General features: G+C 35.3%; 1 long non-coding RNA gene across 1 annotated transcript; it reads right to left on the reverse strand.

The window, feature by feature from the left end:
- Window positions 1–1,996: 1,996 nt before the first annotated feature.
- LOC110921624 lies at window positions 1,997–3,014 on the reverse strand. Its single transcript, XR_002582510.2, has 3 exons — window positions 2,970–3,014; window positions 2,481–2,521; window positions 1,997–2,103 (listed from the first exon to the last, which is right to left on the reverse strand). It is a non-coding gene; the product is annotated as an uncharacterized LOC110921624 (long non-coding RNA).
- Between the last annotated feature and the right edge of the window lie 2,188 nt (window positions 3,015–5,202).

A 5,202-nucleotide genomic window follows, 5' to 3' on the forward strand; every position in this document is an offset into this window, starting at 1 on the left:
CCGAATAAAAAATATAAAAATTAAGCATTCATGAACACATGAACTGCCAGAAGGTTATTTTATATTATTGGCTAGTGTGTCCTTATTTTCAACATCTTCTTACCGTTTTGAACTAACAAAGCACCAAGTCAGTTGGATTTCCAAAAAACTATAACCAGAGAAAGATAAATTTTAATAAATAAGAAAATACACGTCCCCTTCTTATCTCATTTTCAAAAAAAAAAAAAAAGTTGAACCTATACCATTTACACAGGCCCTAATATAACGAAATGGGCTTAGAGAACCACTATGGGTCTTCAAGTATGCATACACACCTAGGCCCATTAACTGCTGGCACCCATTTGGGGCCTTCGTCCGAAACCGGTAGTTGAGATCCAAATTATCAGCCGAGTTAGTAAACAGGCCTTTAGTCCCTTTATTTGGTACCGAGTAATGAGACTTTTGCACCATCCAAGCAACCCAGAATGGGGCCTTCAACAATCAACAGCCATATCCGAAGCAAAACGTAGGCCCAGAAAACAACATTGCAGCATATATTGATGATACCCAGGTGAAGAATTACTGGAGTACCCTTGGACTCGAACATTTGCCTGTTGCATTTTTTCCAACCCAGCGCAACAGCAGTAATCCAATCGTCCCATCTTTGGGTGTTCAGCAATGAAAACAACAGATCTATGAACAGTTGAACACCAACCACCCAACCTTTATTCCTACACAGCCTATGCAGAATTGAGATCATATCCGTAGCACTAACTGGAAGTTTCTTTTTACCCTCTTGATGCTCCCAGCTCTCCATGCATAGAAGGCACATGATATCCAACAGCATCAACTGAGCAAACTTGATCCGAGCGTTTTTTAACTCTGATGACAAACCAAAATCCAGCAGGTTCATTTGCTTAAATAGTGAATAAATCCAGCAGATCCCACAGACCCGGACAATACACTCAGGCAGTAAACCCAACGCCCATAAGCACGGGTGGTAATTATGGGCATCAATCATATGCCAACCCCGGAGCCCAAAATCCCAGACGGCCAGCACAGGATACAAAAAACCAGACCATCCACCAGTATTCCAGTTTATAAATCCTTGACCCATACACAGAAGGCTGCCCAGATATCCCCAGCATTCATACTTGTGGCCCAGCCCCAACTTGATCGTCAGCCATTGAACTAATCATAAATAACTACAAACCTAAATGAACTAATCATAAATAACTTGCCCCTTTTGAAGTTCTGTACTGTCAATAGTTGCTGTCTTCTGTAACATCCAAAACAAACAAACAAAAGTGTTACAAATTTGCTTCTACAGAAATTACATCCAGTAAACAGATTATGCATCCGTGATTATTCAACAGACAAACACCATGAGACTAAACTGTAGATTTATGAACAACAGACAACTAAACTAAACATAATGAGCATTAAAGTATCAAACTTTATCTTAAAATTGGTCTTTTAAAGATTTATTTGTGCGTATTTGTTTTTATGATCAAAAGATTCTTTTTATTGTACAAACTTAATAGAGAACTTAAGCAACTTGAAACAAAAAGAACACACATAAACACACCTAAACACACACACACAAACATAAAAAGAGCAAAAAGAGCAGTCAGACCAACTGTTTGGAATAAAACCCCAATCAAAAGTAGTTTTATGATCTACAACAGAGCAGATATATAAAAGTTTACGCTTTATATTCACAGATCTCATCAAAAAGTAGAAAATAATAAACAATCATAACAGCATAACAACTTGCAAATTTAAAAATCTGTCATAAAGGGTTTAATCAACAATCAAACAAACAAAAAAAAGACTACCCCCAATTCAAATTCAACATCAAACCCTAGTCGGATTCTGTACAGATCGACTAATAGTCTAATAGTAACAATACCAAGATCAATTTCACAAAATTATCAAAACCCATCAAAAGGGTTTTGAGTTTAATCCAAAAGCTGAATTGTGTATTCATTAAAAATCAATCAAGATTGAATCTTTGAACGAATGAACTCACCTGACTGTTGTTTTTCAAGACTTTTCTTGAGCTTGTTGTGGCATCTGAAAAAATGAAAGAAAGGTCGTCGTCTTTGGTTGCTTTTGTGGTGGCTGGAGGAGAGAGAAAGAGAGGGGGAAAAACCAATCGTCAATCAATAAGAAATTACTTGAGTTGTTCGTTTTTTTATTGCAATATAACAAAATTGTTTGCAAGATTGAGTGTTTCAGTACTTCACACTTGTACACAAGACTCACTCAATATCACAAACTGTATGGTTTTTGTTTTGCATTTAGTCAAGAAAAATTGTTTGCAAGATTGAGTGTTTCAGTACTTCACACTTGTACACAAGAGTCACTCAATATCACAAACTGTATGGTTTATGTTTTGCATTTAGTCAAGAAAAATGATTTCTCTGTTGTAACAAAAAATAATACATGATTAATCAAACAAAACCATCAAACTATCTAAGATTGGAAGTCAATAATACCAGTTTAATAGCTACTTCTTCACCACTTTGAATATTGACACCTGCAATATCATCAAACATGAAGATCATCCACATTCATTAATACATAACACCTGCAATTGAATTCCCAAAATGAAGATTATACCTAAATAAAGTTCACCAAACGACCCATTCCCAATTTTCCTTTTAAGCTTAAACTTCCCACCAACAGTATGATCCATAACTCTTACTTCAGTCCCAACTTAGATCTATCTATAAACACTTAACCCCATTTCACAATTTCATCAAAATTAACCAAAATTCAACATTCCCAATTACATAACAACAAAAACTATACCAAACCCTAATCTTGATTTTGATAAAACTACACAATCATCAACTCGAGAACCCTAATTCTTGAATACCCTTTTTAATTCAATACCAAACGATCAAGAATCAACTCGATTAGGGTTTTTGTTCAACTAAGTCCTGTCGCACATTTGAATCATTTTAGAGTTTAACATGTTATACCTTCTCTAGAGATTCTCCTTCCCTTCTCTCTCTATGGTTCTTCCTGTAGAAAGATTTAGCAAAAGACCCTTATAAAACCATATGAAATCAGTTAACTTGAATCACATCTTGAATATTCATACCTTAAAATTTGTCAAGTGGTCGGAATCGCTAGCTTAACCAACCAACCACCATTTACAGCCGCTGATGAGAGCAAAATCAGAATTGATCCGGTGAAATCTTACACCGCTGAAGTTGTTCTTGCTGCAAACAAAGCTAAAGCCTTGCACATCATACAACAGGAACATTAAGGGTATTATTCTATATAAAGTAGGTGCGGAGCTGGCTAAATGCCCAGATCTGAAGAGGAATCGTAGATCTGAAGAAGAAACAAACACAGATCTGAAGAGGAATCGTAGACCTGGAGAGAAACAAACTGTAATCTGAAGAGGAATTGCACATCTTAGGGTGGTCTTCTTGGTACCGTGATGGATTTGGGCTGTGATAAGTTTGTAGGGTTTCTTGAGAGAGAATGGTTGCCAGATTTTGAGATTTGATTTTGAAAAGACAGATGTATGGGGAAGTGGGGATGAGCAGGGATTCAAATTTTGAACAAAAAGGATTGGCCGCCCACAAATTAGATATCCCGCCCAAGAGTTCTGCATGTGTTGAAAAGGTACTTTCAACACCTTTGTGCTTAACAGGTTGTACAATGGGCTTCAAAGACTTGTAAAGTGGCAAATGACCATTTCTATCCTTCCTATATGCTTTATAAAGTAGTATAGATGTTGAGCTTCGGATCTTATGTTTATTCATAATTTATTGTTCCGAAATTCAAAAGGGTAAACCTGGTGATTGGTAGACAAACGGATGATCTTTATTTCTATGGTAATTATAGTAATTGATCGGAGTGTCGCACCCCGTTAAAAGATAATATTTAACCACTGTTTAGAAATCTGCATTAATGTGTTAAAATCTTCAGATTTCAGATTCCAGAATTCATATTTATGTGTTAGGGTTCATAATGTAGATAAGGAAATTCAAATGAATTCATATAATTTGGAATGAATTAAGGATCATTGGATGCTTTTCTATTTTGATCTAGATTATCCATTAAAAATTTTCGAAATCTGTTATTATTATAAATGGATATTATTTTCGAAATATTTAGACAAACCTGAACACATTAAAATAGGAAACATAATCTCCATAAGCCCTAAAAATTGGAGAGCAAGTTTCGGATCTTGGAGAGCAAGTTTCGAACAAATCCGAAACCTAATTCGAAAACACAGTTTCTGTCACACCACAACCGATGGCGGAAACATCAGAGTGAGATGAATGAGATTGCTCGAGACTTCATAACACTAATTGTGACAATAGTTATAGCAAAACTGATTTCATTTCATAGATAATAAATTGTCATATTGCAACATATGAATCAAGTACAACATTGTTTCGAAATACAACAACAAGACAATAATCAAAATACAACATTGTTTCAAAATGATACAACAAATACAACATCCTAATCTACTATAACAAGGCATGTATCTAAAGTATCCCTACTATGTTTCATCATCTCAATCATCATCAACCTGCAATATGTTTAAAATACATGGTTCAATACAAAAGTATTGGTGAGTATACAACTTTGATACATAGCATAAGTATACGTCGTTTTAAACGAATCCATATGGCAAACTAAGTTAACATGATTAACGTAAAACTAGCATGCGAATATTCAAGTCAATGCTCTAATTACCGCAAGTATTAAATTTAACATGACCACAAAACTCAAAACTACGGGCGATGCGTTACTCCTATAGCACTATACATGTTAAATGGATGCTCGTACAAAGTTAATGATAAGTTTATCACACAAAAGAATCATCCAGATAGATGTCTCAAGTATAACGAATTAGCATGCATGTATTGGATTGTTTGTGCACTTGTATAAAAAGTCTAAGTGTAACTGTGTAGGTTAATAGGTAAACATATTGCACCCAAAGTGTAAAATGGAAAAGGGGTGTTCGAGTATACTTATGGTTTTGCTAAATCTTCTTTATTAAAGTCCGTGAGAGTTGAGTTGATGAGCACATGAACGCCAAGGTTACCCTACAAGGGTAAACAAAGACGTGAGTTGTTGGATATGGAACGAAGGATCGGATTCTGAATTAAGATGCGTCATACATAGTATGAAAGTATAATAAAACAGAAAGTATATTATGTCCAGGCAATGTCACGACGCTAAGTT

The sequence above is a fragment of the Helianthus annuus genome, chromosome 16, assembly GCF_002127325.2.
Source record: "Helianthus annuus cultivar XRQ/B chromosome 16, HanXRQr2.0-SUNRISE, whole genome shotgun sequence".
Classification (NCBI taxonomy): Eukaryota; Viridiplantae; Streptophyta; class Magnoliopsida; order Asterales; family Asteraceae; genus Helianthus; species Helianthus annuus.